This window comes from Crotalus tigris, unplaced genomic scaffold, assembly GCF_016545835.1.
Source record: "Crotalus tigris isolate CLP2741 ecotype Arizona unplaced genomic scaffold, ASM1654583v1 scf7180000019139.288180, whole genome shotgun sequence".
NCBI classification, from domain to species: domain Eukaryota; kingdom Metazoa; phylum Chordata; class Lepidosauria; order Squamata; family Viperidae; genus Crotalus; species Crotalus tigris.
Window position 1 is genome coordinate 64,172 of NW_024097396.1, and position 23,538 is coordinate 87,709.

Genomic DNA, 23,538 nt, shown 5'->3' on the forward strand with positions numbered 1-23,538 from the left:
CACTAAGAGCTATCTGATTAGAAATAGAAATTAACATTTAGAGGTTAAAATTTAGAGCTAAAAGGTTTGAGAGATAAAAACAACTGCCCAAACTGCAACCCAAAACCCACTTATTTATCACCGGGTGCCGGGTGGGCGTGGCCGCAGTGGTCATGGCAGACTGGGTGGGTGGGGCCAGTCCCTCGCCATCTGCAGGGCACAGTATGCATGCCCACAGAAAGGGCTCTGAGGGCCGCCTCTGGCACGCATGCCATAAGTTCGCCACCAATGCTATATATCATACAGTTCTTTTACGTGAAGATTGGTTACTGTCCTGCAAAGTTGGGGACGCCAATAGCTCTCTTGAGCTACAACATATTTGAGTTCAATTTGCCAGACAGCTTCTTTTAGGAAGGGCTGTGAGAAGGGCCACTGTAAATGGTACGGAGCGTGGAAACGTGATCATGTTTCTATGCAAGCAAAAATCACCAGTAAATAAATAAGATTTGAATTATGTAATGTATTAATGATTACTTACCAATATGTGTAAAGTTGATAAGAACCCCACCTTACAACATTTATTCTAGGTTTCATCTTCTTTGTTTAATGATGGTGTTAACTGTTGTCCCCAAATCAAATACCCTGGCCTTATTTTATGCCTTCCACTTTCCGTAATGTTATAATTGCAACATAATGTAAATATAATATTTTTATCCTTGAAACTTTTTTTAAAAAAATTCTGCTTCCACTCTGTATCCTTTGTAGCATCAATTAATAGTTCAGTTATTGGACTGGTGGATTAACAATTTCAGTCTCTTCCCCCACCATCATCTTGTCTGTCTCGTTCTCTGAGTGTATCTCTCACACTCACCTTCCTACCACATCAACACCACTGCAGCTGCCTTTTCTATCTCCTTTTCTCTATCTCCCTCTGTCTTTGACCACTGAAATGTAGGTCAAATTGCATCACTATAAAATGCAACAGCCAGAAAGGTGTTTGAAAAATGCTGACATCCTTAGCCTGGGGTGCATGCCACTGTCTTTTGTTTACATTGTGCATAGCGATGTGACATTGTACCTGTAAATGAACAAGTCTCGTTTTTAAGGTTAGTGCTATGGCACCTAAATTACTAACACTGAAATTATATTTCCCTTTTGTTTATTGTTTTTTTTTGGGGGGGGGGTAGTAAATTAATATTGAACAGATACATATAAATGCTTCATAATAATATTAGAAGAATTAGAGAACTGTTAAGAAATATTCTATGAATAAATGAAAAGTCCCATCTTCTGTGTTTTGTTTTAACAATAGACTGTAAATTTGTAAATCCATGTGCTTTGTAAACATTAGCTCCTCCTGTTGGTTCTGTGCAGATATATTTTGCATTTTATTCAACTTATGCTTTTGGCAGTCTATTCTTGAGATGTGAAATAGTAATCTTTACTTGTGTACACCTTTATTTTTAATAGCTGGTTTCCTTATGTCTTTTATGAAGCCTTTTTACACTATTAACTCTAATAATTTCTGAACTGAAAAAAAATGAGCTTGACAGTTTAATTAAGCAAAATTTAGTTAATAATTCCAAATTTTAACTTAAATTTTTCTATACATAATTTGTTATGGAACTTAAACAGATTTACTAAAATACAGATAATATTGAATATTAAATTATATAAGCATTTGATTACTTTTTGGAAATTTAGTAAATTAAGAAAAGAATTTAATGAAATAACTGGATAATATTACTATGTGCATTTTTTGCAGTTTGGATATTTATGTTCAGATAAATATAGAAGCCAAACTACAGTGTGGGAACACAGATTATGACATTAACATTTCTGTCTGTGTTTTAATGTTAACTGGAACTTAAAGGAAAATTTATGTTGATGGAGATGAATCTGATGCTGACAATAATGTGTCTATTAAAAATGTTTTTTTCCATAGGCTTAAGGACCAGATTGTTAATGGAACCTGATTTAATGAATTTGTGACTGAAGATTATGTTGGTTTTTGAATTTTATATTTATTGTATTTTTGTATTTCTTTATTTTGTTATTTTTTGTCATTTTTTTTAATTGTGAACTGCCAAGATTTATTTGCTTAGCAGAATAGCTGGATATGTTTTCTAAATAAATAAATAAACTGTCACTGACTGTTAGGACAGAAGTAAAAAGCTTGGAAATCAGTGTTTACAATTACAAGGAGAGAGAAAATATCAGATAGAGAAATCAAATAGTGAGTGATTGCTCTGAATATATGCTTTTGAGTTTGCTATATAGGTGGCTCATTTCCAAAACACTGAGATTGTTGTTGATATCAAGCTACTACTATAAATTAAAATATTTCATATCACTTATACTATATGTTGAGCCAGTAGGTTTTTCAAGATCTGTCCTCTTTGAATGTTTAAAACAACAGGTAATATGCAGTGGTGGGATTCAAATATGTGAACAACCCGTTCTCTGTGTGGATGCCACTTCCAGAAGTCCATTTTGGGCCTGAGCAACAAAACATTAGCTACCAGTTCTGCCAAAGTGGTGCAAACCGGCTGAATCCCACCACTGGTAATATGGTGGTACAAGTTCTGCCCCTTTTGGACATGCATGTGGCATCACAAGGGGCAGAGCTTGCATTGTGGTGCTGTTTTCATCATCCTGACCCCCCTCTTGCCTGCCCCCTGCAGATGCTGCTCTGTTGGGCTGCTCCAAGAGTTTACTGACAATCTGTTATCAGTTCCAAGAAAATAAAAATACGAACTTGGGCAAGATTTGTTAATATTATTTTTCATTTTTAAGAAGATCCTGAAGTCTATTCAGTTCTCACTACATACGATTAGAATACACTTTTCATATGATTTAAACGTATTTTGCAAATAAAAAAGTTTTGTGAGGGTTAAGCTTAAACAATTGGGTTCTAATAAGCTGGAGATTTATTAATATCATGTAACTTGCATTATTTTGCTAAGGGCAAAATCTTATTATTGTAGTAGTGATTTGATTATGTATTCCATTGCAGGTTTAATCAGCTGTAAAAGGGAACTTCCACAATCCAGGCAGATGATGATCAATTGATATATCAACCTGATTTTTACCAGATTTTAAGGTATTGTGACCCACTAATCAACGCATTCACTCATATACACGCACACATGTTAGAAAACATGATAACATTGAGAGACTAACTTTTGGATCGTGTTCTTATTAAATCTTTTGTCCAATGACAGACCAGTGATCTGCTACTAGTGAACAAAGAGTACCAGGGATAATGATTTCTGTTGCATGAGAAAAATGTTTTTCTGTAAAAGGAAAATTACACTCCTCTCTCCTTTTTTAAAGACATAGTTGCATATATTATTCAAAGAAAAGGGGAGATTGAGCACATTAAACAGGAATGTGTCACTCCCTTACAACAGGAATAAACAGCTGTTTTATTTTAACTGTTCAAAGATAAGTTTGTAAATATTTTTGCAAACATTATTTTGCAAATATTTTAAATAAATAAACCAGGAATGCATGTGTTGCAAACATTTGAATTAATAAACCAGGGATGCATGCATAAACTGAGGCCATATAGGGGCACGTGCAACTCCCAAACTATTTTGTATAGCCTCCTGGAGTCTTCTGAAAATTAGCTAATTAATGTCATGATTTCCCATCATCTTGAAACAAGAACTTTATTAATCTTATTTTGAGATTTATATAAAGTGTCCGAAATCCAAGTTAAAAACATAATAAAATTTGCTATTTTTAGGTGGGAGGGTTGGTATCTGATTATATCTAAATGCAGTGTAGGTATCCTTTGGGTTATGGCTACTCATTCAGTAACTATTCAAACATTGCTGAATGCGGATCCTCAGTTCTGGCCATCGCAGCTTGCTCACAGTCATGTTGCAGCATCCCTGTCACAGGTACTTTTTTAAAACCATGCCCAATTGGATTAACCAGACTCAAGAGAGACACAAAGCACTGGATTCTGGACAGATGGCTTCTTTATAACTTCTACGAGGATTGGAGATCTGGGGATGAGGGGTATCAAAACAAACATACCAACGTGATATATGTGTGCTTCCTATATTCTTTTCTATTGCTATCACTATTCTACTATTATGACAATTGCTACTATTCTATATTCTCTTCAATTAATATTACTCTGAAGTTTGTACTATATACTATTACTATTCAATAACAACAATAATAATAGAGTTGGAAGGGACCCTGGAGGTCTTCTAGTCCAACCCCTGCTCAGGCAGGAAACCCTATACCATTTCAGACAAATGGCTATCTAGTCTCTTCTTAAAAACTTCCAGTGTTGGAGTATTCACAACTTCTGGAGGCAGGTTGTTCCACTGATTAATTGTTCTAACTGTCAGGAAATTTCTCCTTAGTTCTAGATTGCTTCTCTCTTTGATTAGTTTCCACCTGTTGCTTCTTGTCCTGTCCTCATATGCTTTGGAGAATAGCTTGACTCCCTCTTGTTTGTGGCAACCCCTGAGATATTGGAAGACTGCTATCATGTCACCCCTTGTCCTTCTCTTCATTAAACTAGACATACCCAATTCCAGCAAACATTCCTTATATGTTTTAGCCTCCAGTCCCCCAATCATCTTTGTTGCTCTTCTCTGTACTCTTTCTAGAGTCTCAACATCTTTTTTACATCGTGGTGACCAAAACTGGATGCAGTATTCCAAGTGTGGCCTTACCAAGGCATTGTAAAGTGGTATTAACATTTCACGTGATCTTGATTCTATCCCTCTGTTAATGCAGCCTAGCACTGTGTTGGCTTTTTTGGCAGCTGCAGCACACTGCTGGCTCATATAGCATATTCCCCAAACTTCTGAGTACCAGGGATGGGTTACGTGGAGAGAGATTTTTCCATGGACCAGAGGGGGCATGGTTTTGTGTGCTGCCTGCATCCTGTGGATGGGGCTTTCCTTGTTTGTGCGGACCAGTTGAGTTCTTGCAGCTTTTCACATTGTACTTTGTCTTGCTCAGCTTCTATACTTATTCTGCTCTCTTTTGGACCATCCACTGCTTCTGAAGGAAAAACATCTTCTTTTATTCAGCTGTTTTACTCTGTTTGCTGGTGGCTTAAGATACTTAAGACATATCTCCTGTGTTCTTCTCCTGTCTTCCCGCATACCCACGTCAAGGTTGCAGCTTTATTGATAACTCTGCTGTGCTGACTGGGTCAGGTGTTTATGATTTCCATTGTTCCCTGCTAGCTTCCTACAAGCAAAGTCAAAGGGGAAGCTGGTAGGAAGTCGGAAATCATAGTTGTGTGAGGTCCTCAATTAACAATTCCTGCAGTCCTTGCTTAATGACAGCAATATAGACTACTGGAATTTGCCATTGCTAACAACACAATCATATGATATCATGTTTAATGAACATGTTGTGAAGCAAGAACAATTCCAGTCCCAATTGCCACAATAAGCTAAGGACTACAATAACTGTAAAGGAAATAACAATAAAAATCTAACAAATCATAAACATGTGTGTATACATAAATAAAGCAGTCAGTTCAATGAATGTCATTTCTACAATAATCTAAATTGTCATTGAGTGCTGCAACTGTAAAGTCTAATTCTTCCAGCTTCTTTCTGAAAAAAGAAAAGGACCCTTTTTAACTTTGTGAAATCAGATTCCAAATGTAGTTCAAGGGGGAGCCAATTCCAGAGAGAAGGAGCTAGATGAGAAGAGGCCATATGAAATATGAGGTGGCCACTCTTGTCATATGAAAAAAAACTAAATGACCCTTCTACTATCTTAAAAGTTGCAAGTTAGTGACATCTTTTGGACTGAGTCTGGACCCAGTGTTTTCAGGATGTAGGTTGTCAGCATTTGAGAGGATCTAATTTTGGTGATATTATAATGCTGTTCTCTGTGCAGCAGAGGCATGATCTGGAGGGAATTATTTTCTGTCCCAAGCAATGCAGGACATTCTCAGATTGCTTATAGACCATGCAGATCATCTCCAACATTCATTTCCATAGCAAGCGTTCCTTTTTGTGGTGAAATGTAATGTTGCTGGAAACATGAAATTCTGGTACTTACAATCTACAAATAAATTAAGGTTTCAGTAGCATCTTTTGATAGCATTGATGTTTATCTAAAATCCTTTTTCCTTTAAAAAAAATCTTTTTATAGCTTATCCTGTTACCATTATAGGACCAGAATCTGAGGAGTTACTCAGCTAAAATAAAACCTCTTGCTCTCTCTTCTCAGAAATGATTGACTGGGCAAATATTTAAAAGGATTCATAGCTGTGCTTTCTTCTCCCCAAAATTAAACTATTACCAAGCTTGCATACCTTTGTGTTTAATACTTTTGTGATGAATAAACTGCATAATAAAATCTGAACCAGATATATTTAGTCTGAAATCTTATACCTTGTCTTTCAGGCATTCAGTCAAATGATTAAGTGCAACATACATACTTAGCGCGCTGGTCCCTTTTAGGGGAACCAGTGGTATGCTGAGAACAGAAAAGGTATGAGATGCAATAAGAAAAAAGAAATTAAATGAATCGTATTAGCAGAAAAATGAAATATAGTTCAAACTAGTTTAATCATATATACCTATAGATGCATGCAGTAGTTGATCAGAGCTATGATGGGTGAGTGCAAGTCCATATCTTGACAACCATGGCATATGGAAGATTATGAATTTGAAATGTGAAAAGAATATCCGATAAAGAATAAGAATTAATGAAAAAAATGAATTAATGAAAGAAATAACGTGTGCTTATGAAAACTAAGATAAAGGAAAAGGATGTGATTGATTTGAATGAAGTTGGACTTAGAGTGGAATTGAGAAGTAGAGGCATGAAAATGTAATTTATTTATTGTATGAAATGAAAAAAATTATAAAATGTTTGTGAAAAAGCGTAACTTAGTGATATCCACATTGTTGTATGTATGACAATAAGGATTCCTAAACTGGTGATCACCGCATACTTCTCCTCATTGAATTACGATAATAAAAAGATCAGAAATTTGGGGAAGCAATTTAATTTTATTAAACCTTACAATTATAAAAAGGTTAAAAATAATGCAAACTAAGAAAAAGAAAAGTAAAAAGGAAGTGCAGAAAATAAAAAACAAAAGAGGAATACAGTAAAGAAAATGAAAAATATTTAAAGAAATTATCTCCCTCTTCATCACAAGTATAAACAATTTTAGTAACTTATCACCTTCTCATAAAATACAACAAATTATCTTTTCTCTCCATGTTCCATATCTTATTTGTAAATATGCCTTAAAGCCTCATTGTTCAGTTCTGGTCAATAAAATCCATTAAGAGTTACCAGAGATAACAATATACCTATTTTAACCTGGATCAAATAAACCAACTTTATATTCCTTCCTTTTATTTTTAATAATCTTAACTTTTAAACCCTTCAAATAAGGTCCTAGAAATTTTTTTTCATTCTTTTTGTCCCTTCACATAACTTTCTTCAAATCTTTAAAAAATCTCTTCTGTAATCCCCAAATAGGTAAGTTATCTAGGTCATTCTTGTTAATATGAAAAGATTTGCTATTTGTGCATCTCTTTTAATTATGAAGACATCAGTTGATTTCATTTGTACATTCAGTGTAGCATCTTTTTCCATTTCATTCTTGTAGCGTGTCATTTTTAAAACCACTTTCAAATCAGTCTCAACATTGTCCAGTAAAATTTGTTACTTTTTTGTTAGATTCATTTTTCTAGAGCCATCTACAACATACAATGTTGAATGCTCGAAAGAGGCAATTTTTGTTTTCGAAGAAGGAAACAAAAAGACTAAGACATCCCCTTCAGCAGTCAAAAGTCAAGTAGAATTAACACCAGACAAACAATTAAACATAAAACAATACTGTAATCAAGGAGAGTGAAACCCATACTAAGTAACACTGATGATGTTATCTAGTTGGGTAGCAAAACAGCTACAAGCAACAGCTACAGTTCAATTCTGAGCCATATATATTCTCTTCTATTAGGTTCATTTCTTAATAGACAGGATGGAGAGTGGACATAAAGATATGGAAACTATTAGGAAAAAAGTGAAAAAATGTATGGAATGTATGCTAGTGGAATGTATGAAAAATTATCTTGGGTGGAATGATGAAGTGAACAGTTCTAGGATAGGAAATCAGTTCTTAGTGTACTGATGCTAGAAGAGTGAGAAAGATATAGTATAGAATGTATAATGAGAAATGGATAATTGCAAAGAATATAGTGAAGGAAGTAAGGAATTGTTGATATGAAAAGAGGCAAAGGAAATGCAGAGCTGTTGGAATGTGTTGGTAAATGAAAGGATAAAAAGATATAAAGAGATGCAATGAATGAAGTAGCTTTAGCTATATTTTCTTTTTCTTAATTCATCTTGATATTTTTCTTATTGTTTCTTATTCCTTTTCTGCCTTGTTGAGTGTGATGAGTACAGTATTTGTGTATGTGTGAAGAAAAATATATTTAGAAACTGACTCAGAAGACTATCCTCCTGTTTTTGTTTTATAATAACATTATGATAATTTTCCAAGTGTTAAGCAGAAATTGTATAATAAATTAAAAATCTAGTATTACCACTTTTACCACTTTTACATTTTAGTGAATGCATTATTTTATTGATTCCATATTGTTTCTCTAGGAAGGGAGATAATTAGTAGATTTTGTATTATTCAAGCGTGGTGCATAAATAGTATTTTAAAGTAATTGAAGGTTGGAATTAAAATTGCCGGGAGAAATATGATACCACTCTAATGGCAGAAAGCGAAGAGGAACTGAAGAGCCTCTTGATGCAGGTGAAGAAGGAGAGTGCAAAAGTTGGCTTGAAACTCAACATTAAGAAAACCAAATCATGGCATCCGGCCCTCTCAATTCCTGGCAAATAGATGGGGAAGAAATGGAGGTAGTGACAGATTTTATTTTTCTGGGCTCCAAGATCACCTCAGATGGTTACTGCAGCCAAGAAATTAAAAGACGCTTGCTCCTGGGGAGGAAAGCTATGGCAAATCTAGACAGCATACTAAAAAGCAGAGACATCACCCTGCCAACAAAAGTGCGTATAGTCCAGGCCATGGCTTTCCCAGTTGCATGTATGGCTGTGAAATTTGGACCATAAGAAAGGCTGAGCGCCAAAGAATTGAGGCCTTTGAACTATGGTGCTGGAGAAGACTCCTGCGAGTCCCTTGGACTGCAAGGCGTTCAAACCGGTCAGTCCTAGAAGAGATCAACCCCGACTGCTCTTTAGAAGGCCAGATCCTGAAGTTGAAACTCAAGTACTTTGGCCACTTAATGAGAAGGAAGGACTCCCTGGAGAAGAGCCTAATGCTGGGAAAGATTGAGGGCAATAGAAGAAGGGGACGACAGAGAATGAGATGGCTGGATGGAGTCACTGAAGCAGTAGGCGTGAATTTAAATGGACTCCAGAAGATGGTAGAGGACAGGAAGACCTGGAGGAATGTTGTCCATGGGGTCGCGATGGGTCGAACACGACTTCGCAATTAACAACAACAACAACATAATGACTCAACTACATCTTTAGTTGGGCAGTTGATTAGGCAAATGGGAGAAAAATGGACATCTCTGTCCACTAACAGAAACGGATTACGTCTTTTATAGGTCCCCGTTTATTCCATTGTAGCTAAAGCCCTTTCATATTTGTACCATTACATCACATGCAGATGTTTAGGGATGAGAGTTTGTAGTGTCATACAAAATTTGTCACTGTCCCTCCTTATCCCCTACCTTCCAGACACCAATCCTTTACAGTACAGTGTTGAAAATGATAGTACATTATTCACATGTAATTAACACAGCACAGCAAGAAATTATTCTTGGGCCTGAATACCAGGGGAAGCAAAAATATGGGCCTCTATTTGTACCTGGGATAGAAAATTTTCAAGGGCAAAAAGTATGCCTTAAGCCTTGCAGATGCATAATTTATCTCAGTCTTGTCTACTGTTAGAGTGCAATCCTTAGCATTTATTATGAGCCTTAGGAGTGATCTTTCAGCCAAGAGAGATTTTAAATTCTTGATTTAACAGATAAATACTAGTAGTATGGATATTATTTTTATATTTTCAGGAACATTTGAAATAAGAGAAGGTAATTTAAATATACAGTAGTTTTATATGACAGCTGAAATTAAATCCTTGACGTAATGAAATGACATATTTTCTGTAATGATTAAATATTTTTTATTTTATTTTGGAGGGTAAATTACTCATTGTGTTTCAGGTATGCAAAAAATGGTTAAGTCGGATAAAGGGTGAAATAAATAAATAATGAACATTTCAGCAAATCTCTTACTACAGAGTGCATCTTGACTGTAGCTGTTAAAAGTCAGATTAGATAAGATCAAATAAATCTTTCTGGAATCTGCTCAAGTAGATTCTTAAGTAATTGTGTGGGAAAGGAAATAGTGGTTTTCTCTCTCTCTGTTTCTCTCTCTCTCTGTGTGTGTGTGTGTTTGTGTCTGTGTGTGAGTGTGAGTGTGTGCTTCTTTATTTTACTATTGTTTATTTTTCTATCAAATATGAAATGTACAGTAGTGGCCAAAATTGTGGAAACCTTTGGGGAAAAGTGTATTTTTGAGGTTTGATAGCTAAGCTGGGGCGGTAGGGTGGGGCCAGGTATGGGTGGGACGGCGTTCGGGCGGGGCGCGTGTATGATATATTAGATGCTGGGAGCAAGTCACTTCCAGAGCTAACTTTATTTCCAGCATCACAGTAAAGTTGTTGGTAGTCACACGTCCCTGTTTTCTGGCTTGTTGCTGCAAAGCTCAAAGAGGACGGTTTGACAAACACCACTTTTTTGGGGAGTAGTACCATAAAATTATATATCAATGGAAAGATAATTTAATCAAGAATGTAATGCAACATAGTTTGTTCAATTATCTGTACTGTATTCTATGAAAAGCTATAGCCAAATAACCGTAAAAAGGAAGCACAACCTGCTTAGGTTGATATCAGGTAGCTTTCCTTCATCTGATTGTAGCCAATGAGCATGAGTGTTTAGAGAGCCAATCAGGTGTCATCTTGTTTTGGCAATGAGCCAATCAGATCACAGTAGGATTCAGTTATTGATATCATGTATTGAAGCTGAGAGGAGGACATTTGTCAGTGTGTTATGTGATCGCTATCAAGTTGGTTGGGTTTTTTTTTCTTTCATTTAGTGAGCTTGTAAAATATAATAAAATTAAAGTAATGGTGCAAAGAGTTGACTGGTTGCCCAGAAAGTTATGTAAAATAGTATTATTAAGTGAACAAGGCTACAATTATAAAGAAATTAGAAGAAAAATTGGTGGAAATTTAACCAAAGGTGGCATTTCTACTGCACATGTTTTCCAAAAGGTTTCCACAATTTTGGCCACTACTGTAGATTTAAAGTTAAAATTAAATATGCATGCTGTTCTGGCCAGCTAAAGATAGACTAAGTTTAGAAACAAAAGTACCTCAGGCACTGTCTTGGTCTGTATGTTGGGAATGATGAAAATATATTTAAAATATATTTATACAAGAAAGATAGAATTGAGTGATTTTTTTTCATCATACCTCTATGATTCACATTTATGGGTTTTGTATGTGATTGTGTTCCATAATGTTCACAATCTTTCAAAGCTTTGGGAACTTTTGGCAGGAATTGTGTGCAATATGTAAAGGTAGGGCCCCAGTGAATTCCTCTCTCCTTTTTTTGGTCTCACTTAGCAGCTTATTAGAATTTTATTTTCTGTAAGTGTATCAATATTGGTTTTTATTTATTTATTTATTTATGAGACTTATATACCGCTTTAAGTGCAAGCACTCTCTAAGTGGTGTACACCAGTAAGAAATGTATATATATATATATTTACATTGCCCTCAACAATCTGGGTCCTCATTTTACCTACCCCGGAAGGATGGAAGGCTGAGTCAACCTTGAGCCGGTGAGATTTGAACCGCTGACCTGCTGAACACAGTCAGCCACCTCGGCTCTTAATTTTTTGTAAATTATTCAATTACTATCCAGCTCTAAGAATGATCTATGACCATTCCTTCAGTGATTGTTTTAAGTTACAAAAGCACTGAATGAATGGTGGTTCTAACTGTTCCTCGGAGTTCTGGCCATCCCAGCACCTTCACTGACCTACACTGTGCCTCGTGTGCCTCCCCTCACACACTTGTGCGCCCTCCCTGATTCTTGCCACACTCTCATACAACCTCCCCAACTTGCCCTGCACCCTAGCAGATCCTCCCCAATCCTTTTGGTACCTCCTTCTGCATATCTGTGCTCTTCCTTTCCCGATCAGTAGCAGCCACTTACCTGCCTACCAGCCTGGAACTGACTTTGGTTATGGGAAGTGGTCAGGAAGTTGCCTCGACCTTACGATAGTGAGATTAGGTTAATGATTGCAGCCAGCACTACAGGGATTGCTGTTGCTAAGCCGTGCAGCCGTACCACTTAATTATGGAAATTCTGGTCCCAATTACATTGTAAGTCAAAGACTACCTCTGTGGTTAGCGTAGACCAGTGGTAGTCAACCTGGTCCCTACCGCCCACTAGTGGGCGTTCCAGCTTTTTTGGTGGGCGGTAGGGGTTCAATCGAGCTGTTTAAATTTTTGGATCCATTGAGCCCTCCGATCGGCTCACAGAGCTTTCCAGCAGGCGCGGGGTGTTAGCCTCAGCTGTGCGACCCCCCACGGAGCTCTCGGAGGCCAGAGAGCCTTGCTGAAGTGCGCCATCATTGCGAGGCTCCCGTCAACTTTCTCGACGATCCGGATTGCAGCAGAGGCTGCGCAATGAGATAAAACTGCAAGTGCCTCATTTTCGGCTTCGGGGGGGTGGGGGGAATTAAAGGCACAACGAACAACAAGCTTCCTCTTAGAGCCCCTCATGGCTGGGAAAGCCCAGCCGAAATACAAGCGGCCGCTAATTTTGGTGCGGCCGCCATTTTGAGAGCCGCACAGAGCCCTCAGTCATAGAGATTTCAGGCATCTCTGACAAAAACCAGGCTCTCTCTTCATCCTGCTGTGACAGGCACGGATCGGGGACAAACCAGACTCCACTGGGCATTCCCTCAATACCAGGGTAGAGGCCATAAAGGCTTTCTCTTCATTCCTGCTTGCCCAGGACTTAAATTGGACATGGAAAAACGATTTGAAGATATTTTGAAATTGAAGGTGTATGACTGGATGAAAAATCCTTTTACCGCAAATATTGAAGAGGCTGATATAACTTGCCAAGAAGAACTGTTAGAAATTAGATATGATGAAGAAAGTAAACATAAATTTGAAAGTGGTGGATATGAAAACCTATGGCAAAGTAAAAAAAATGCCTGCCTTATATCCAAATATGTGGAAAATGATATTCAGTTTATTGATACCTTTCCCTACCTCATATCTTGTGGAATCAGGCTTTAGTGCTGTTAATCATATTATGACCAAAGAAAGAAACCGCCTGAATATTTCCGAAAGAGGAGACCTTCGTTTGTTCCTTACAAAAATTGAGCCAGATATCCAGTATTTAGTTTCGCAGCATCAGCCTCAGGGATCTCATTAATAATTTAATTAATTAAATGTAATTTCATCAGACTTCCTGTTTCTACAGTGGGGCAAAAAAGTATTTAGTCAGCTACCAATTGTGCAAGTTCTCCCACTTAAAAAGATGAGAGAGGCCTGTAATTGTCATCATAGGTAGACCTCAACTATGAGAGACAAAACGAGAAAACAAATCCAGACAATCACATTGTCTGATTTGGAAAGAATTTATTTGCAAATTATGGTGGAAAATAAGTATGTGGTCACCTGCAAACAAGCAAGATTTCTGGCTCTCACAGACCTGTAACTTCTTCTTTAAGAGGCTCCTCTGTCCTCCACTCATTATCTGTATTAATGGCACCTGTTTGAACTTGTTATCAGTATAAAAGACACCTGTCCACAACCTCAGTCACACTCCAAACTCCACTATGGTGAAGACCAAAGAGCTGTCAAAGGACACCAGAAACAAAATTGTAGACCTGCACCAGGCTGGGAAGACTGAATCTGCAATAGGCAAGCAGCTTGGTGTGAAGAAATCAACTGTGGGAGCAATAATTAGAAAATGGAAGACATACAAGACCACTGATAATCTCCCTCAATCTGAGGCTCCACGCAAGATCTCACCCCGTGGGGTCAACATGATCACAAGAACGGTGAGCAAAAATCCCAGAACCACACAGGGGGACCTAGTGAATGACCTGCAGAGAGCTGGGACCAACGTAACAAAGGCAACCATCAGTAACACACTACGCTGCCAGGGACTCAGATCCTGCAGTGCCAGAAGTGTCCCCCTGCTTAAGCGAGTACATGTCCGGGCCTGTCTGAAGTTTGCTAGAGAGCATTTGGATGATCCAGAAGAGGATTGGGAGAATGTCATATGGTCAGATGAAACCAAAGTAGAACTGTTTGGTAGAAACACAACTCGTCGTGTTTGGTAAGTAATTATTATTATATGCTTTAACTTGCTATAACTCTGCTTTATAAATTTTATAAAGTAAAGTTATTTCCCTACTTTATAAATCACCATTACTGTGGAACCGGTGGGCGGTTAGAAAATTTTACTACTAACAGAGATACAAAAGTGGGCGGTAGGTATAAAAAGGTTGACTACCCCTGGCGTAGACCCATTGCTACTGCATAATCTGGGGAACCTTTGTCCATTTTATCAAGGCTCTCCGCTTTTACCAGCTCTTAGAAGATTTTGTTCTTTGTTAAGCTTTCACTCTTAAAGCAGACTTAACACATCAATTCTTGGGTGCCACACCACATGCACAGATAAAATGTTCTCTATTTCTGAAGGCCAGAGGCCCCCCCCCCCAAAAAAAAAGAGAAAGAGAAAGAAGAAACTGAAGTCAGGACCTCGGGTGAGCTGTATAAGTCTTCACCAGATGAATTTTATTTGCTAGATTTTTTTTTTAACCTGCCTCCATTCCAAGTCTTTCTGCATGTCCTGGGCAAAGTGCTATTAAGAAGTGCAGTGATCTTATAAAAGTATAGATACCGCTGTCCCTGACACAACTTCTCAACTACAGTATCACAACAAACATAGCTAGCATCCCCAACACGTGTCTACAGTGAATTCTTGTCTATCTGATATTCCATATGATTTGGAGGAAGCTACTACAGATTACTCAGATAAGTCTGTGGCCTCAGTTATGTTTCATGTTGGTTTGTCTGGCTGTTACAGGTATCCTTGCCTGCAATTCCCTACTTGCCTTAGAGATGGCTGTGGTTTTATTGAGGAGCAACCATTTTTAGGATATGTGTGATTATGACTTGATCTTCTTGATGTTGCTGTTTCTTTTCCATCTGTCATCCAGATGCCAAGGTTGGGAAAGATTCTAATAACATTTGGACATTCATGGAGCAAATTATGACCTGGTTCTTTGGGCTTGTATCTTTCCATACAGCACCTAATTTTTCAACTAATACAGGATTCGGCAGCTATTACTGTTCCTGCCTTACTTAAAATGATCCAAGAGTCACAATTTCTCTAACGCTTAATATGTTAATTTTAATCTATTGCAAAGCATGTTTTAATGATAATACAGATAATCAAATCCCTTTAAAATTTGAGTGACTCATGGGCATAGTGAACAATATTATTCTTTCTCATAATTTCAACCTCAATAAAAATCTATTCCTGAATTTGGATTATTCCACAATGAGTTGATGCTCTGCAATTTTAACCACTGATGGTATTCCAATCTGCTGAAATATCGATTGATTCATGAAATGTAGAAGAGTACTGTGTCATAGCCAGCCTAATGTCAAATCTAAATTGGCAGGGGATTAAAAACTAACAGGTATTAAGTTTTTAAAATCATTTAGATTTAACAGTATCATCCAATTGAAGAGAGAGAGATTTTTGTAGAATGTGGAATTTTGGACAGTTTTAATTGGTTAAAAAAAAGAATTGAACGTAATACATATAAATTGAAAAGAAGGAAGTGACAGAGGAATCACGCTATATGAACATGTTGTTATGTGCCTATCAAATAGCTATTTAAATTTTCTGAGCCTTTATATAACTGCCTAATACTATTTAATGTACTGTATAGTCCTATAGATGCATATGGTACTTAAAACTAAATGTCACTGAATTTAGTGGGACCTTCTCCTTATTGAGGAGGTAAGAAGGAACCAGAAATTTGAAAGTACTTGAGTAGTTTCTTTTGTTAAATACAACTGTGATTAAATCGATGTCAGATATATTTTTCAGTTGGCGTATTTAAATAGGACCTTGGCTGATTTACTCTGAACTTTTTAATTGCTATGGTTTTGATTATATGTTTTAATTTCTTATAACATAACATTTTATTATATATCAAAAAGTGCGCTTTTCTTTTTAAAAATAAACGATGTGATCGAGCATAAGTTATTTTCATTTCATATTGTGATAATTAATGCAGTTTTTTTCTTCTTTCCTTTGCTCTCTTGATGCTTGCTTTCTCTTTGCTTTTTCCATAGAAGACATGATCTTATTATGGCTCAAGAGGGCTTGAAAAATCCTTCTTAGGAAATATTCATTGACAAACACTGTTAAACACTAACACTACATCAAAACTCAATTTCTCACATTTGCTTTCCACTTTAATGCACAATGATCATTCAGTTGCATTTCTACAAGCCCCACATGAAGACAAGTTGTTTCTAATGACTGTATAATAATAATAATAATAAAGAGAGAGAGCAGGTTATTTACATTCTAATAATAAAGAGTTAACATAGCATTTCCTCATGAATGAACCTGTGACTGATTGATAGATTCTAAAAACTTGTCCTTCTGTATCTGATACTCTCGTTGAGTATTTTTTTTTTCCTTCTGTTCGCTCATGTCCAATTGTTGGAGACTGCCAGGACAAGTCCCTGCAGTTTTCTTGGCAAGGTTTTTCAAAAGTGGTTTGGCATTGCTGTCATTTTTTTTTTTTTTTTGGTAATTGATGAGGTGCATTTATTACATGCCTATTCTAAGAGTAGGACAAAGAGGACCTGTCCTCAACCTTTCTGCTATCTTGATTGATTTTATTTTGCTTAATGTTCATAGTCTATTATTCCATTCCAAAGATACAAAATGTTTACTTTCATTTTTAAAATTTCATTGCAGGGCTTGCTTCCTTCCTAATTAAAGTTGCAAATTTTGGGTTGAAGTTGTAGCTAGCTACACTGGTTTGATACAATCCACCCACAAGACTTACCCTGGATATCTGCCATATTGTACTCTGCCTTGATGTAGAGAAAGAGAATCACCAAAGCCTTGTGAAAAATAAGACTGGTTTCATGTATGAATGACCATGTGAAATAATTTAAAGGAGGGAAAGAGTCTGGCTTCTTGAAGAGGAGGAGGAGGAGGAGACCTTGAACCAGAGAGTCAACAGTCATCAGTCATGCGTCCCTGCATGCCCACAAGAGATCTAAGTCTAGCCCATCTTCAATTTTTTCTCTTCTTTACTCTCGCTAATTTCCCTTGACTGTTAGTAATTCAGATTCTTTTAGAGAGCTTAAGCTTGCTCTCTTTATACTCATTTGAACTGCCTGACTCTCCTGATTCCCCAGCACTTGACAAACTTTTTCCTAGATCAACTTTTTTGTAATGTGAGAAGCTTAGAAGCATTCTCTCACCTTACATTAGACATCAGCAGTTGGTCACCACAAATTTATTGCTTCCACTGTCAAGTGGTGACCATTTTTATGGATCATTTAATATAGATCTATAAGATAACTTTTTTCCTTCTGCTCAAACACATTCATTCTTGCACAATACAACTTTTAATAAAAGGTTTAGCTTAATTTAGTCCAAAGGTTCCTAAGCCAACATAAACCGAATCTGGACTTTTAATATCTACTTTTTATTTGCATGTGTATTTGGGGGCAAGAAGCTAAGATAACTCGCTCAGCGACAGATATAGCTACAGTATGTGTTGGTTTAGAAGCATTAATACTTTTTTCTCATTGTTGCAGAATACAACAACTTCTCTTGATTAAAGTTAATTTATTATATACCATATATGCCGGCGTATAAGATGACTTCCGGAAGCGCTAAACTCGGCACCAAAGACAGGGGTCGTCTTATACGCCGAGTCGTCTTATATGCCGGAAATACTGGTAGTTTCCGGCGTATAAGACGACATTCTAGGAATGCGGCTCGGCGATAAAGACGGGGGTCGTCTTATACGCCGGGTCACCTAATACGCCGGCATATAAGGTATTTCAGAACTGGAATTGGCCTCATGGAACAATATAAGGCATGTACCTAGTATTGCACATATTCACAGGTATATATAATAAAACACAAGACATGTTTTTTCTTACTTACAGAAACTTTATTATGAAAGAATTTGAGAATTTAGCTTCAGTGCATTGAAGCTGTAATATATTTGTATTCTAATTAACATCAGCCATATGTAGTCCTTGACTTACAGCCATAATTGTTCCCTCAGTTATGCTTGTAAATCATGGTATTTGTTAAGTAGATCATCTTGTGGCTGAGCCTTTTTTTGCGGCAGTCTTCAAGTGAACACAGTCATCAAATGATCTCATTGTTCACTAGAGGGCTTTTTTTTTTTTTTTTTGGCCAGGAACCAGAAATGAACACCAGTTGTAAACACGGGTTGTTTGTTGAGTGCCCAAAATGTGGTCACATGACCCATAGGGGTCGAGGCCATCGGAACTTCAAAACCAAGACATAAGTAGCTTTTTTGTGGTTTCTTGTAACTTTGGACTGTCACTAAATGGACACTGCCTATACTTAGTAGCTGTTTTTATAAGGAGATGTCTAAATAATAAAGAAAACAGTGCAAGCAAAAATCACTTTATTTAACAATTTAAATAGTGTGCTACTATTTACTATTTTGCTATTAATTTCCCCTGAGGAAATTAATATGTTTTTCATAGAAGAGCCGTGGTGCCGCTGCAGTTAGAATGCACTGTTACAGGCTAATTCTGCCAACTGCCAGCAGTTCGATCCTGACTGACTCAAGGTTGACAGCCTTCCATCTTTCTGAGGTCAGTAAAATGAGGACCCAAAAGGTTGGGGCAATATGCTGACTCTGTAAGCACTGTGAAGCAGTATATATAAGTCTATGTGCTATTGCTATTGCTAAGTGCTATCTCCTTTTATCAATTTCCCAACCTTATATATATTACTAGATAAACTGTGACCCCTGTTGGGTCATCTTTTCAGAGAAGTTTCATTACTTAAACAGAATGATTGCTATTGTTTAGTTTTAAAATTAAAGATGAAAATATCATTTTATTAAAGAAGTAAGATGCATTTAGAGACAAATATAGATGGTTTTCACTTAACAAAGGATGCTTTTGATGACATTTGTGGTTAATCGGCCACTTACCTATAGTCTTAGCAGTCATATCAACCACATATTGTTGGACTATATCTTCTCCTCTTAGAAAATTATTAAACTCATTCTCATTTTTTTTCTTATTTTTTTCCTGGAATCTCTATTTTTCTTCTCAACTTATATAGTATACTTTCAAAAATATACTTTTAACTTATATAGTAAAGTTAATATGATGTTTTAATGAATCTATTGTCTTGTATCTTCAGAATTTACAGATGTATGATGAGATTACCCCATAGCCAATTAATGTAGTGAAAACTAATAACATGTTTCAAATAAAACATGACATATATTTTATATAACAAATAATTTTCTAACCCCCTGTGAAAAGAAAGGTAAATAATAATGTGCATGAAATTTAAAATGATTGCAAAAGAATTTGTGAGACCACAGATTCTCTATACAATGTAAAATACATTTTTCCTCCTTTCTGGGTTATATAAGAAGAATAATAAGAATAATTGGAAGGGACCTTGGAGGTCATCAAGTCCAACCCCCTGCTCAGGCAGGAAAGCCTATACCATTTCAGACAAATGGCTGTCCAGTCTCTTCTTAAAAACTTCCAGTGTTGGACCATTCACAGTTTCTGGAGGCAGGTTGTTCCACTGATTAATTGTTCTAACTGTCAGAAAATTTCTCCTTAATTCTAGGTTGCTTCTCTCTTTGGTTAGTTTCCATCGGTTGCTTCTTGTCCTGCCTTCAGGTGCTTTGGAGAATAGCTTGACTCCCTCTTCTTTGTAGCAGCCCCTGAGATATTGGAAGACTGCTATCATGTCCCCCCTCGTCCTTCATTAAATTAAACATACCCAATTCCAGTAACAGTTCGTTATATGTTTTAGCCTCCAATTCCCTGATCATCTTTGTTGCTCTTCTCTGTACTCTTTCTAGAGTCTCAACATCTTTTTACATCGTGGTGACCAAAACTGGATGCAATATTCCAAGTGTGGCTTTACCAAGGCATTGTAGAGTAGTATTAATACTTTGCGTGATCTTGATTCTATCCCTCTGTTAATTCAGCCTAGCACTGTGTTGGCTTTTTTGGCAGCTGCAACACACTGTTGGCTCATATTTAAGTGATTGTCAATTAGGATTCCAAGATCCCTCTTACAGTTGCTACTATTGAGCAAGGTACCACCTATACTATACCTGTGCATTTGGTTTTTCTTTCCTAAATGTAGAACCTTACTTTCTTCACCATTGAATTTCATTTTGTTAGATAGTGCCCAATGTTCAAGTCTGTCAAGATCCTTCTGTATCTTAAGCCTATCTTCTGGAGCGTTGACTATTTCTGCCAGTTTGGTGTCGTCCGCAAATTTGATAAGTTCCCCATCTATTCCCTCATCCAAATCATTGATGAAGGTGTTGAAGAGTACTGGGCCCAGAACAGAGCCCTGGGGCACCCCACTGGACACTTCCCTCCATGCAGATGCAATTCCATTGAGGACCACACGCTGAGTATGGCCGGTCAGCCAGCTATGAATCCATCTGGTGGTGATGCTATCTAACCCACATTTTTGTGTCTTATGAAGTAGTAGGTTGTGGTCTGCTTTATCAAATGTCTTACTGAAGTCCAAGTAAATTATATCCACAGCATTCCTCTGGTCCATTAATTTTGTCACTTGGTCAAAGAATGCAATAAGATCTGTCTGGCATGATCTGTTTTTGACAAACCCATGTTGGCTTTCGGTAATGACTTTGTTTGCCTCTAGGTGTTCGCTGATTCGTTGCTTGATTATCTTTTCCAAGATCTTCCCAGGTATTGAAGTTAGACTGACAGGTCTGTAGTTTCCTAGATCCATTTTTTTCCTTTTTTGAAGGATGTTAGATGTTAAAGAATTTCATCTTCTTGCCACTTTGTTTTGGCACAAGATATCTATAAATATTGGGCAGAGGGGAGGGTAAAGTTATTGTGGAATGTACAGCCACAGTTACTTAATCATTTCTTTTATCTTGTACCCAAAGTATTGATGTAATGTTATGCCAGAATGTTTTAAGTGATTATAATTTTCAATAGGTATAAGAACTACTAGCAAAAAAAAATATTTTCTCAAATTAGCTCTGCACGTATTTGAAGTTCTTTTATCAGGTGTGATAAAACAGACAAGGAACCATATTAAATATTTCAATCTTGAGTAAGCTAACTAATCAGAAAGAGTAAGATAGAAAAAAAGAAAGACACAAATGATATCAAGGAAGCAAATATTTAATACCAATAGTTTGCTACTATTTCACTTGTTTCCATGAAAACTACAAATAGGAGAAAAATCTTTTTCATAAAGCTTGACACTAGCTTTTTAGTAAACAGCTTCATGTATTAATTAATCACTAATTGTAAAATATATTCCTTGTGTATTTCTTTTTGCATTCACTTTTAGTGGCAGATTCTGTGAATACTGGAAACTACTGCTATAATAATATTAAGGCAAATGATGTAGCAATTCCAACGATCAGGAAATTAATTCTTATTTTAATTTCTAGTTCAGCTGTTTTGAAAGTCATTAATCAGCAACAATGTTGGTCAGGTTGTTAAGTAGCACACAATCATGCTCAATTCCTCAAGATTCACAAACTGATTACAAACAGATATTCCTATATCTGTCAAAGAGTAATCATACTCCATTTCTTCTTTACTAAGTATTGTCTAAACCTTTCAGTGAAATCTAAAAAGAATCAGAGTTATATGTTTGTATAATGTTATATGACTCACGTATAGGATGCAAAATATTTATTGTAAGAACTCAGACATTTTAGAATATTTAATTAGGTTAAATGGTACAATAAAATAAGATTATGTATACATTTTATATATAGGTTAAAGAAATACTTTATTAAAAAGTAGATAAAGAACAAAGCTAAAAGTGGAATGTTTGGAACGGAAATAAAACAAAACCTTTTTAATGGAAAAAAACTTTTTAAAAATAAGTAATAACGTATGATCAGATGTTATACTTGTGGTAGAAATAACTGTAAATGCAAAGAACTTATACCACAAACCGAACTCATTTGAATAAAATGAATATTTTCAGAAGAACTATGCTGCTTACTTCCAGAAACATAATATGAGAAAAAAAAATCAGTGTGAATTGCTATAAAATACTGTAAGGGAAGAGTTCTTAAGTTAGTATTCCAGAATTGGCCCAGTCTTTTTTGACAATAGCATATTCTTTTCAGCCTCACAGATTCCTTTTTCATCAATGCCTCCTCTCAGCTTTAGGCAGACAGTCTTCTCTGGTCATTGACAATTTCCATTCTCTGGTCACTGACAATTTCCATTCTTAGAAGTGTTTAGGTCTCTCTCTCTCTCTCTCTCTCTCACTCACTCTCACTCACTTTCACTCTCACTCACTCTCTCTCTCTGTGTCTGTGTAATTTTCTCAAACCTGTTGATAGCTCCTTGTTCTTCGCTAGTGCTGTGTCACCTGCATTAATGTCAGAAATTCCTCTTGATCATTCATAGGCAACTCCTGGTGTCTTTTTAGAAAAATCTGTAAAATTTAGAATAAATAATACAGTCCCTATGTATTTTGAATTAGAAAAAAATGTTTCTTGAATCTACCTATATCTCTGGTTTTGAAAATGAATGGCTGTATTTCATATCATTCTAACCCATGGCTTATTTAAACCCATGGATTAGCATGATGTGTGGAAGTAGCTGTTAGGTTTGTAAACTGTGATTTATAGTCTAATTCAGTACACCTGATTAAAAGTAAGTTGAAATAGAGTCCTATATATTTTAGTATATGCTGTTCATTTAATGATGTGACTAGTAGCTGGCAGAAATGGCATGCTTCAATAGGTTTTGAGTCTATTTTGTCATACCAATTCCTTTTCTCATTCTCTTCAGCTGCTTTGCTGGCAGAATAGTGCTATCTAACTGTAGCTGGCATCTCACTGCTAATGTATCCCATAAGACTTTAGAGTTTGGTAATGGACCTTGGCATTCAATATTTGTTAAGTTTAAGCCATTACATAATTGCCTGTATGCCATGAGATTTGAATGACATCTTAATAGTTTTAACTCACTGTATAAAAGACAGTGAATTATCTGAAAGGATAGTTCTTGTATGCAGTAACTTAACTCCACATAATCCACATAAGTGGCAAAATACTGTAACTTAAATTGGACATGAATATATTGCGGTCTACATTTTGTAATATGTGAATGCTGCTTTACAGGGTGGCTGGTCACACATCGGCTTTATT

The 23,538-nt window shown here is 36.4% G+C and overlaps 1 protein-coding gene across 5 annotated transcripts in view; it reads left to right on the top strand.

Moving 5' to 3' along the window:
• ATXN7 (ataxin 7) overlaps positions 1 to 23,538 on the top strand; it is a 118,378-nt gene that overhangs the window by 23,817 nt on the left and 71,023 nt on the right. For 3 of the 5 annotated variants that reach the window (XM_039359865.1, XM_039359862.1, XM_039359867.1), the window contains exon 2: positions 2,996 to 3,082. The gene's annotated coding sequence lies outside the window, so the exon portion shown is untranslated. Of the gene's footprint in view, positions 1 to 2,995; positions 3,083 to 4,776; positions 6,469 to 23,538 lie in introns of those variants that run through there. The other 2 variants (XM_039359863.1, XM_039359866.1) reach the window with 2 other exon arrangements.